The sequence below is a fragment of the Gavialis gangeticus genome, unplaced genomic scaffold (genome assembly GCF_001723915.1).
Source record: "Gavialis gangeticus isolate Ggan-Ray unplaced genomic scaffold, GavGan_comp1, whole genome shotgun sequence".
Taxonomy (NCBI): domain Eukaryota; kingdom Metazoa; phylum Chordata; order Crocodylia; family Gavialidae; genus Gavialis; species Gavialis gangeticus.
This window is the reverse complement of record NW_017729031.1, coordinates 45,130,432-45,143,427: the sequence shown is the minus strand read 5'-3', so window position 1 is coordinate 45,143,427 and position 12,996 is coordinate 45,130,432. Positions and strand designations below refer to the sequence as shown.

The 12,996-nt window shown below is 44.6% G+C and overlaps 1 protein-coding gene across 1 annotated transcript in view; it reads right to left on the bottom strand.

Annotated features, from left to right (window-relative positions):
• Positions 1 to 12,996, bottom strand: part of SLC4A10 (solute carrier family 4 member 10) — a 423,280-nt gene that overhangs the window by 409,726 nt on the left and 558 nt on the right. The gene's annotated exons all lie outside the window — the stretch shown is intronic.

Genomic DNA, 12,996 nt, shown 5'->3' with positions numbered 1-12,996 from the left:
GGGGGGGGGGGGGAGGGGCCCTGCATGCTTGGTGACAAATCCAGAAGTGGACTGAAAATACTTCCAGTCCACTTCCGGTCTGCCAGGGAGCATTTTGGGGGGCTTCCCCCCACCCCCGGCTTGGCGATTGGCCACGGGAGTTGGCATTTCGCACACCCCTACTAAATAGCCATTTGTTGCTTTTCATATACAAAACAGCTATTACAGCAGAAGAGCTGTTGTACTAATAAAACAAAATTCCTTTCACTCAATTCCAATTGCATCTATTTCCCAGCTCACCAACAAAATCCCGGTCCACTCAGGCCTAGTTGGAACTGACACAGGTCTTGCTGGTACAATGTGTTACTTGTGTGTACCCCCACCCCCCGAGACCCAGACAGCACCAGTCACCAGGCTGGAGGTCACAGGAGGCCCCCCAGCACACTCCTAGAAGTGGACCAGAACTACTTCTGGTCCACTTCCAGGTCTACTGCTGAGTATGCTGGGGAGCCCCCCATGCTCCTGTGGGATGCTCCATCCACCCCAGCATCACAGCATTCATGAGCCCCTGGTACCTCAAGGTATGTAGAAAAACACATTTAAAGCTGCATCTATGTCCGAATCTCTGAATTGATTTGGAGGGTTCCAATTCAATTCGGAGAGACTAAAAGGCCTCCTGATTCAATTCAGAGATTCAGCCACTGAATCAGGCTGAATCTCCACCAAACTGAATCAGGGACTGAAGTTTCACACAGCCCTACTATCTAGGATACAGCTAAGGAGCTGGACTAGACATTTCCTTCCTGTCCTGCAAAAGTGTGAGATTTCAAAAAACTTCCTCTTCCACATCACAACTAATCTGCAACCTTTTGAAGTTTGTTAGGGAGAAATCAACATTGCTTTCAATCACAACCAGAACAACCCATGGTCTTGTGTTTAGGGTATATATTTGGGATGGGCAGAAGTAAGATTCAAGTCGCCTCTCTGCCTGAAATGAAGGTATTTGAACTTTGGTCTTGCATGACCCATGCAAATACCCTAACCAAAACATAGAGCTAGTCCCTTGACAGCACAATAAAAATTATTTATACCAAGCAGAAAAGCTCAGCAGGTTGAACAGGGAATTTTGCCTACCTCAAGTATTCCAAGCAAGTGCCCTGGCTACCATTCCAATGGCTTCTCAGGGGCGATGTGTTTATTTCCTCTTGAAACACCATCCTGCCCCTCAGAAACTCCCAAAGAAAGCTGTAGACAAACAGATATCTTCCCATAAAAGGATTTAATGTCCATGAGTCAGCATTTTCTAACAATAAATGATTTCATTAAAAAATTCCCAACCGGCTGCAGGTAACAGAGTTCAGTTAGGGCTGTTGTTTTCATTGTCCAATTTTAAAAAATGTTAAAGGGGAGGGTGCTCGTTGATTTTTAACAGGAAAGGACAGATACCAAAGTTCCTAGAGTCTATACTCCACAGTTGGGTACTTCAGTACCCTTGTTTGTATTAGGAATATTAATAAAATTACAATAGTACTATGACCACTTAAGTCTCATACGATATTTTGCATCAGTAGATCTCAAAGTGTTTTGTAAATGTTGCCTCCATTGTACAAATAGAAAGCCAAGGCACAGAAAGATTTCATAGACACATGGGCTGGAAGGGACCTCAGAAGATCATCGAGTCCAGCCCCCCACCTGAAGGGCAGGAAGTCAGCTGGGGTCATAGGATCTCAGCAAGATAAGCATCCAATTTGCTCTTGAAGATAAAGTGACTTTTCCTTCAATCACTAAGTCCCCATGCAGGGTTTTATCCACTAGGGAACACTGTCAATATTGTGGCTTCTGATTTCTCAACTTGTCCATGTAGACTTTACAATTTCTTCACAATTCAGCTACCCATTATCTTACTATTCCATTTGTCTAAACCCATTTGCTCTTCCTTAAATAATTCCTCAGTGGCTCTCTTTCTTTCAAAACTAAAACTCAAAGAACAACGCTTTTCTCTGGTTTGCATAATTCTTTCCATTTAAACTCTATCTTCATTTCAGCTCTCAACCCCACTCCCATTGCCTTCTTTCCCATCAACTCCCTTTGCCTCCTCTCATCTCCATCTTGCTCCAAACTACAGCTCATACAAGAGAACAGCCTTCCAAGACAAAGGTTGATTTTAAGTCTCTTCTTTGTACCGGCCTGTTTAGTATTTTCATAAGTTACATTCTGAATTCTTCAGAGCAAGGACAATGAAAAAAAATAGAATGAAACAATATTAGTCAGGAACACATGAAACCTTTTACTTAATTGTGTTTGATAGAATAGTAATTATGTCATTTTTTTAAATGGAGTTTTTAGTCTTGCCCATTGTGAAATAAAGAAAATAATATTTTTCAATCTTTCATACCCACTCTTTGTTAATCACTGGAGGCACTTATATCTGGCTAAGTCTTCTCCCCCAGTAGCTTGTATCTTCGCCATGGGAAGTCCTAACAATTCTCTATTTGTCCTAACAATTCTCACATCATAGAGTGCTTATATGGAAAACAGTCGAATTCAGGTTAGATTCTATAATTTTTCCAAAGGGAGAATTAAAAAGAGAAGGCAAAATTATAGCAAGAGGGAGTTTGAACAGGAATGCATACAGTTATTATGAAATATGGGAAGGGTTAAAAACTGATAAAATATATTAAAAAGTGATCAAGTTTTGCACGGTCTGCATCTTATTCATATTGGTATTGAGTTTTTTTCTTTTCTTTTCTTTTCTGGAATGTATCCTCCTGTGTTGCAAATCATTCTTAAACAGAGATAACTTTTATATAATACAGAATTCAGAAATATATATATTCTAATCCTGATATTGGAAAATGTGAATTTATAAAACTAGTGTCTGTATTATTTGGATTGCTAATCCAGTGCCTAAAAAGATACACTGAGCTCCCATACTTTGAGAAGAATTACTTGTCCTTTCATATGGGACCATATAGTAGTAGTAAAAGAGTAAACAGTCAAATCAACAATAGAATTCCACCTTTAACTTAGTTCCACCAATATCTTTTTTCTCTCTATAACATTGCACTTCTTTTGAAAACACAATATTTTTTTTTCACTGATGCTATAATTTTGTCTTCACAAACTTGCTTTGACTGTTATCATAACCCTAAATCCTGGTCAAGGGAATGATTAATTCATTAGTACTATTATAAAACTTGTTAGGTCAAATTCTGCTACCCTTATTTATAACAAAAGAAAGGCCTATAAAGGATGAAGGACTGGATCCACCTCCAAGGAGAAATATTCTGCACTGGTCTGGACTTACATGGAGCAAACCAGGAAAGCCAAGGCTAAAACAGAACTCCAACTAGCTACAAGTATCAAGGACAATAAGAGTCCTTTTTTTAAATATGTGGGGAGCCAGAGGAAAAGCAAAGGTAACATTGGACCCTGCTAAACCAGATAGGACAACTGACAACGGACGCCCAGGAAAAAGCCAACTTGCTAAATGGGTACTTTGCGTCAGTCTTTCACGAATCCCAAGGGATGCCCCTGCCCATTATGGAGTGGAAAGGCCTGGGTGAGGGAGTTTCCTTACCCTCCATCAATGCCGACCTTGTGAAGGAACACCTTGACAGGCTGGATACCTTAAGTCAGCCAGCCGTGACGGTTTACACCCAAGGGTACTCAAAGAGCTGGCAAGCATCATAGCTCAGCCCCTGGCACATATCTTTGAGAACACTTGGCACTCTGGTAAAGTGCCCGAAGACTGGAAGAAGGCCAATGTGGTGCCTATCTTCAAGAAAGGGAGGAAAGTGGATCCAGCAAACCACAGGCCCATCAGCCTGCCCTCTACTCCAGGGAAGGTCTTAGAAAAGATTATCAAAGAGACAATTCTTAACAGACTGGTCAATGGCAACATCCTGAGGGATAGTCAGAACAGTTTTGTTGCAGGTAGGTCTTGCTCGACCAATCTTATTTCCTTTTACAACCAGGTGACCTATCACCTGGACAAGGGAGAAGAGATTGATGTCATATATCTTGACTTCAAAAAAGCCTTCGATCTGGTATCCCATGATCACCTTTTAGCAACACTAGCCAACTGTGGCCTCAGGTCCACCATGAACCGCTGGCTGGGGAATTGGCTCCATGGTCGGGCCCAGAGGGTGTTGGTTGATGGAAGTCAATCATCGTGGCGCGCTGTGACCAGTGGGGTCCCTCAAGGCTTTGTCCTTGGGCCTATATTATTCAACATCTTCATTAATGATGTGAACATTGGAGTCAGAAGTGGACTGGGCAAGTTCACCGATGACACCAAACTTTAGGGTAAAGCGTCCACACCTGACAACAGGAGGGTGATCCAGGCTGACCTTGACAGGCTCAGGAAATGGGCGGATGAGAACCTGATGGTATTTAACACCAAAAATTTAAGGTTCTCCACCTTGGGAAGAAAAAACACACAGCATGCTTATAGGCTCAGCAGTGCTACACTGGCTAGCAGTACGGACAAAAGGGACTTGGGGGTCATGACTGACCACAAAATGAACATGAGCCATCAACATGATGCTGCAGCTAGTAAAGCAATGTGGTTCAAGCATCTACTTTGAATGCTTTCAAGAAAAATGTGGATGTTTATCTTGCTGGGATCCTATGACCCCTGCTGACTTCCTGCCCCTGGGGCAGGGGGCTGGACTCAAAGATTTTCCAAGGTCCCTTCCAGCCCTAATGTCTATGAAATCTGTGAAATAACTAAGCAACACATTTACTGTACAACCTAACTTCTATTCAATGTTTGTAAGAGTGACAAAATGCGGCCCCTTACAAACAATAGCTTTCCACATTCACTACCTACAACTGCTTCTAAAAACAATCACAATGAAGTTCTCCCTCCTCCTTTTCTCTAGGGAAAAATCACTGTTAAGTAACATTGTATACTGTATAGCAATGGCAAGAGTCCTGGATATACAATCATGTGTATACATATATTAGAATCACCATACAAGACTGTCCATTGCTTTTGCTAGTTTTAAAACAGATTCATATTTGGCTGTTTTGAATTCCACAGCTCCTGATCTCAAAAGTGAATCTACCCAAATAGATCCTAACAGCAGCTGCCAGAGGCAGATCTACAGAGGGTGCAGGGAGACAGATGGTCCCTCATTTTTGCCACTGTCCCTAGCTGATCTGGGTGTAGGGGAACCCCAGAGCTGCTCCTGCCCTGATGAAGCTACAAACTGTAGCTATACAGGACACCAGGCTCAGCAGGGAACAGCCACAGTGGTCTGCAAGTTTCTCCTATCAGTGCTTGCTCCCTGCCTGCCCCTCCCCTGCAGGTGTCTCCTGCTGGCTGGGAACAGGTGCTGGATTGCTGTGCACCACTACCACTGTCCTCAGCTGACAGAAGCATGGGGGAACCCCAAAGCCACTCCTGCCTTGCACTGCTGGGAGCAGCTGTGTGGGGAAATGGGCTCAACCAGCAGCACACAGGTTCCTCCTTCCAGTGCCTGCTCCCAGCCAGTGGGGAATACATGCAGGAGAGGAGAGGCAGGCAGTCAGGCAGCAGGCACTGAAAGGAGGAACCTGCACACACTGCCACTGCTGTTCCCAGCCAAGCCCAGCTCACTGCACAGGCACTGTCCACAACCCTCCAGGTACCATGGGGCAGAAATGTCTCTAAGCCCACCTCCCAGACCCCCAAGTCAGCCAGAGACAGCAGCAGAGGCCCATAAACTTCAGTAGAACTCAGTGTGGGCATTAGCCTGACTAATCTTCTGCCAGAATGGAACCAAATTGTCTTTGACCTTTTGCAATTTCATAATAACCATCTTTCAGCCTGAGAGAAGCAAAGTATTACATTAATGATATAAACATATTTTGCTAAGTTATGTTAAGGACTAATTTACTGTCTTAAAAAAGAAAAAAGAAAACAGAACTTTTCTCTTTAGAGCCTGGGGAAAACATCCAAACTAAACCCCGCACATACTCTAATATACAAAAAATCTGACCAAATAAAATAAACAGCTTAGCCTTTAGGGCTAGGGGCAAATTCTATCCCCATTCACCTAATTAGGTCATAAGGTTTATACAAAGTTTAAGGTGAGGGAAAATACACATGCACTCACACGCAAGGGTACAGAGAAGAGTGAAAGCTGAAAATTTCCCTTCTAAAATAGAGGGAAAGACAGACCAAAAAAATAAAAAAGAAAGCAAGAAAGAAGACAATTAATCTAAAACTAGAGTGGTGTTTCTGTCACCACTGCCATTAGGGGACAGAAGAAAAGCAACCATGCATAATGGTGGTTAAAAAAGTGTCAGTGTTGTATCTACAGATACTCTTGTAGACCAGAAATGACCCAGAAATCCTGTTTAGAGCCACACAATACCTATTTAAAAACATTAAAGTGTTCATCATTATCACTACTGAAATATAGGCAATGATTCTAAATAATGTGGTTTTGGTAACCATTCCCACAATAATGTACATGCAGCGGTTCCATTAAAATAGGCAAAACAACAATATTTGATTCTAATTGGAAATCAATCTAAGAACTTCAGAAAGACGCTGTAAACTGCCCTATTTTTGTGCACATGGGATGACTTCACATTAATCTTTCAATTATCCACCTGTTTCAAATCACTTTAAATGTTCATTTGCACTAAAACTGGAAAGTACTGATGACTGCTAAGTAAAATAGTAACTGAAGAAACAGAAAGCATACAGGTCTGTCTACGCTTATGAGATTACTGAATGTTAAAAGAAGCAATGCTAAATTTGTACCTTCTACAACAGCAGCTTTTTAAGATGAATTCTCATGAAGGAACTCTTTTTAAATTTAATCCAATTTCTCAGTATTGCCTTTGAAGACAGCTTATCTTCATAGATTCCTAAATATTTTGACATGCACACACAGGTTATAGAAGAGTTTGAGAAGCGGCAGTCCAGTTGCAAGCAGAAGTGTTGTAACTAGTGAGGAACTTCTTCCAAAAGGAATTAAAGAAAGAGACTAATAAGGAAAAGGTGCAGAGGGAAATCTATTTTCCTGTTACTGCTCAAGAAGTCAGGTAACAGATCGTTTGATCACCTTTTACAAACTACAGTCTTGTTTGAACATGTGCTTGTATAACATATTAATGACCAGCTAGTTCTATTGTGACAAGTAAAGTAGACTCCACTTCTAGTAGCTGTACAATATGTGGGATTTTGCTGATACATTAGGTTAAGGCCTTTGCAATAGTGGAGCGCCACTGACACTTGCCATTTTCTTATTATGACTAACAATTTATTTCCTAGCATGACATATGCCAAACCATTATTTCATTAATAGATACTGCCCAAGAGGCTGGTGATTTTATCTTCATTATGTACAAGAGCCAATGACAAATCCTACCTGTATTCTTGCGGACGGAGTAATTTCTTCATGCCAGCTAAACCAAACTAAATTCAAATGAAGTCTGGCAACAAAAATATATTTATTCAGGAGTGTCAATAAGCAGGCATGATCAGGGTGATCCAGCTGAAATAGTATATCTGGATTTCCAAAAAGCCTTTGACCATGACCCCCATCAAGGGCTCTGTAATCACCCATGACATTCACTTGAATGCTTTGCTTTTTTGAGCCATTAGGACACAGCTGTCTCCTTTCAGGTCAATGGCTTGCCCTCCGGTGAGATTTCCAAAAACAGTCCCCAGGGGTTCTCACCTGCCATGTCTTTGATGTTATGGATTATTGCTGGGAGAAAGTTCTCTAATCCAGCTTCTCCTGGTTGCCTCTTCCGTCTCTTGCTTAAGTCATCATCTCGGAGCTCTGCCTCCCCTACACCCCGCCTTGTGCCAACCAGTGATGTTAGTCCTTGGCCGGGGCTAAAGCTAAGTCAATCTGCCACATCTGGATCTTTGACCCTTATCTAATCTTCATCCCGGTTCGGACGGTGTATCATCCTTTTGGTAGGCCTCACATTGGCCCGATTCATTATGGTGCTCACCCTGAGGTATCTTCCCTCAGGGCACTCTCTTTCCTCTCCAAAGGATACTCAGAGCTTTCATATCCTTTCTTCTTTTTTCCTCTCTCTAGGTTCACCCAGTGGCAGATTTACCATGAAACAAACCGTTGTGGCGGCATGGAGCCCCCAAAACTGCTGCCACCGCTGGAGAGCCTCCTGCCTTTGGTTTGTGGCCCTCCCTCCCGCCCAGCAGGTTGTGGGCATCTTCAGCCATTCTGGCCAGAAATTCCAGCCACTGCCCCTCCCCCACAGCCAGTATGCCACACTTATTCCCCCGCAGATGTGCCGTGCCGCAGGAGGTGGGGCCTGCACCCTGCTTGGATCACAGGGCCCCAGTAACTGTATATCTACCCCTGGGTTCACCGCTGTCCCAGTCTTTGCCAGCATCATCCAGGATCCACAGTCTGGAGAGAAGTAAGTATCCTGGTCCTCCGAGCCAGCCTTAGCAAGGCATCCCACTTCTCAGGGTTGCCACCACTCGCCCCGCCAGTGCATTCATCAGTTTCATGCTTCTCCAGGCACTCAAGAGGCCTCATTTCTGGTCCTCCCTGAATGTGGGTCGGTGGGGCTTTTATCCTACTTTCTGAGGGCCAGCTGATGTAACTACATGCTGATGCCAGTTCAAAATGTGGCCACACAGGTTCTGGGGCACACGCCTGATCCCCAGTGACATTCTGCAGCTGATGTTTTCCCCTCTCCAGCTCTGGCGTGGCATGTCCTCTGATGGCAGCATCTCCGCCACCGCGTCCTTGATCTTCAGCAGCAGCCACTTTTCTCACCGCTCTGGCAGCAGAGGTAAACTGTGATTTGCGATGGCAGCCCCCCCACAGGCTCTTAATGAAGCTAAGCAATCATGAGATTACAGAGAAGGTCCACTTGTGGATTATAAAATTCTTGTAAGCATAGAAACAAAGAGTGAGTATAAATGGTCAATTTGGGAATGGAAAGAAGTAAACAGCAGGTTCCCTGAGAGATCTGGGCTGGGACTGGTGTTGTTTAATATATTCATAAATGATCTGGAAAAGGGAGCGACTAGTGACATGGCCATATTTGCGGATGACACAAAAGTGTTCAAAGTGCTAGAGACCAAGGCGGACTGTGAGGAACTACAGAAGGATCTTGCATGATTGAGTGAATGGGCAACCAAATGGCAGGTGAAACTCAATATAGATAAATGTAAAGTGATGCAAAAAAACAATCCAAACTATACCTATACTATGATGGAATCTACATTACCACATAGGAAAGAAACCTGGGAGTCATTGTAGACAGTTTGATAGAAATCTCAGCTCAGTGCTTAGCTACCATCAACAAGGCCAACAACATGTTAGGAATTACTACGAAGGGAATTGTAAATAACAAGTATAATGGTGCCTCTTTATAAATCCTTGGTGCAGCCACACCTCAAATACAGTGACCAATTTTGGTCACACACTTCAAAAAGCGTATAGAAGGACTAAGGAAAGCAGAGAAGGGCAACAAGTCTGATCAGTGGCTTCCATATGAGGAGAGAAGAGTCTAGGCTTATTCAGGTTAGAAAAGAGATGCTTGAGGGGGCAACTTGATAAGGGTTTACAAAGTATTAAATGGTGAAGAGAAAGTAAATAGAGATTCATTAGTTATAATTTCTTACACTACAAGAACTGGAGATCATAAAATGAAATTAGGAGGTAGCAAGTTTGACACTAACAAAAGAAAGTTCTCTCTCACACTATGTGTAATTATGGAACTCATTGCCACAAAACATTACCAAAGCTGACAGTTTAACCAGATTCAAAAAGGGATTGGACAGTCCTTGGAGGAAAGGTGCATCACTAGCTAGTGAACATGGGAGTTAGGGGTACCAGCCTTTGAATCAAAACTTCCTAGACTCTAATGCTGGAGGCTGCAAATGGGAGTGAAATAGGGGAAAAACCCTGGTCATACCCTGTTCACTCTGCCTTTCAGCATCCACTCTGGTACTGTGTGACACAGGCCTATTTGCCATGTCATGAAAAAAGCATGCGCTTAGGCCCACAAGGAAAAATTAAGCCCCCCTTAATCACAGAGGTCACTGGAAGCATAGCAACTAATTACTTGGGACAAAAAAAAAATAAAACAGGGAAGGAAGCAATGGTTATAGGTTAATAAAAAGGGATCCAAAGAGGGACACCAAGAAGGGCTCACTGCCTAACACCCACTGCCCCCTGAATGAATTGACAGAGCCTGTGGATGACAACCAATTAAACTCTGCCAAGAGATGTGAACGGAAGAGTGACAGGAGAACAGTGCCACCCTCTCCTATGTTCCCCCAAACCAGACCCTCCTTCCTGGTCTGACAGATGGACAGCTTGGCCAGAGCCAAGAGGAGGTTAATCAGGGTGGGACCCGGTGGGCCCACAGACAAAGAGTGCATAAAAGAAAGGGTGCAAGAAATGCAGTCAGAACTTCAGAAGGAGGTTCCTCAGGAGGCAGAAAAAGGGCTGCAAACAAGGGAGGGTTTCCCTCTGTTGGCAAGAAAGGCAGGTGTGGAGGGTGTCTGTGAAGCACACCAGACACAAGCCTGCGGTGACAGCTGCATGTAGGAACTACTAGCTGTATTCCCTGGTAGCTTGTGGGATCAGGGTGGAATACAGGCTGGTCCACTGGGGACCCTTGCTCCTGTCCTCACCTAGGTGGTCCCACTACTTGGTACTAGGGTGGGATGCGAGGATAGTGACACAGGATACAGGACAAGATGGACCTATGATCTGACCTAGTAAATGGCAGTTCTCATGTTCTTATGTTATGTTCTTAAGATTAACATGTTAATCACAACATAAATAGAAAGGATGTTACACGTACCTTTTTTAAGGCATCATCAACTGGAGAATGAGCTGTAAAAACATTTCACATATAATGCAAAATATTTTTATGGCTGGTTTGTATGGCTACTGAAATTTAACGTGTGGCCAGGAAACAATCAGTCAGTCCTGAGGCCCAGAACACAGTGGGGTCTGGAAGGGACCCGAGACTAAAAATCAGTTGATTATCAGCCCATCCAGTCTGCAATGTAAGGACAGAGAAGCTGAAGAGACTTTTAAATCCTGCGCTAGGCAGCTCAGTGCAAGGTTTAGAGTCCCCAGCAGAGGAAGCTGCAGGCTTTGCCCCACCAGGCCCCACCCAGTGCAGGGGTTTGGCAATGTGCTGGTTGTCAGCCCCAGCCCTGACAGCCTTGGGTCTTGAATCCAGGGCTGTCCAAGTCAGGGTCAACAATCAGCTGACTGTCTACTCTGACAGCTCCAGATGAACTGGACCTGGGACTGTCCGAGTTTGGGGCCAACAATCGGCTGATTATTAGCCCCAGTCCCCAGACAACCCTGGGTCTTCAATGGGCACCCAAATTCAGTTCTCAGCCCATATTCAGACACTTGGATTTCAACTTGTCAATGCAGGAGGAGCCGAGGATCCCCCTGCACTGGCAAGAAGTAATAACATGATGGGATCCGTTCCCCAATTCCCACATTGCATCTGGCAGGAGGTGCAGTTGTTAGGCTCAGATCAGATCCCATCATTACATTACGTGAGTGTGCACCAGAAGCCTCATTCTAAAATGACTACCATTGCCACCACTTCACTCCGAGGTATAGAGGTGCAGGTATCACCACTAATTCCTGCTCCTTAGAATTTCCCAGAGCCTCCCCAAGAATGAAGTACCAATTTTACATTGGTGTGTACCTGGCTCTATGTCATCAACCCAGAGGAGCAATTGTAAAAACACTTGCATGGCCCATGCTACTCAGAGGGGAACAGCTGCAGAGAAAAAGCAGCACCTTTGGCATCATTGCTGCAGCACCAAAACAGTGCAGCCTCCTTGGGCGCAGAGGCCCTCCCAGAGAGAGAGAAATGGAGTAACAGTGCGTGCAGTAGAAGGCAACATGAGATGGACAGAGCTCTCTACCCAATGAAATGGTAGCTCAAACTATTTGACAAGATAATCTAACCCCTTCTTTTATACCAAGACAAAACTACTTTAATAAGCGATTGTACTGAGAGGAATCACTCTTCCTCCCCACAAAAATGGCATCTGCAGTTCTGCAAATCAATACTACATGAGGGAAGGAAATCCAGCAACCGTGACTGCAACGCAAAGGAGAATTGGGCTAATTCCTCCTCCTAAACACCACACAGGAAACAATACTCATCCTGCAGTATTATGTCAACCAAAGAAGCAAATGCTTACTCCACTGCAGAGCACTAGAAGATCAAAAATTAAAGCCAAATATAACCCCATGCATACCTACATAGTCTCTCCCGAAACTCAAAAGCAGAACCCTTAACAAACAGAACAACCACCTTCCAACCAAACCCAAAGCATATTTAACATACTAAGCCAGCCTCTCAGCTACGGATATGCAAGTCAGTGGAAGAACAAATCAAAAATGGCAACAAGCTAGATAGACTGTTATGATCCTTGCACAGAAGTATCAGACACCACTAGACTGGGAAATGGACAGAACTAAACCAGACTCTCGCCAGGCGCTAAATCAGGGAGCAGGAACTAGAAGTGCGAAAGCAGAAAGCACAGCCTCAACCCAAGGGACAGACTTTGTGCAACCGGTGTGACACAGAGAGAGAGATGAAGAAAGAAAGAGAGACATTTTCTACCCTGGAGTCTGAAACATCAGGAATGACAAGGAAGGATTTTTTTCTCAAACCATCAGGAACCCTATGGGACTTGTCATCCACGCGTGATACCGGGAAAAAAACCTGGCTCCCGTTGGAAAAAATGAGAAAGATGCCGTCCTGCCACGGAGCCACCTGCCGCGCGGTCAGAGATGGACACTGTTAACAAACGGGCGCGGGGGAGCCAACCCCGAAACACCCGGCCCTGCCCGGCGAGGTGAGGGATCTGCCTGCCTCTGAAGCCATCGCTTGCGGACTCTCCCGGCTGCCAACATCTCCCCGGACTACCGGGGACTGCCAGGCTGGCAGAGGCGCTGCGGGGCGGCAGGCAGCGGAGGCGGGTCCCCCGCACGCTGCCCCCCGGCGGGCAACGGGGCAACCCCGCGGCCT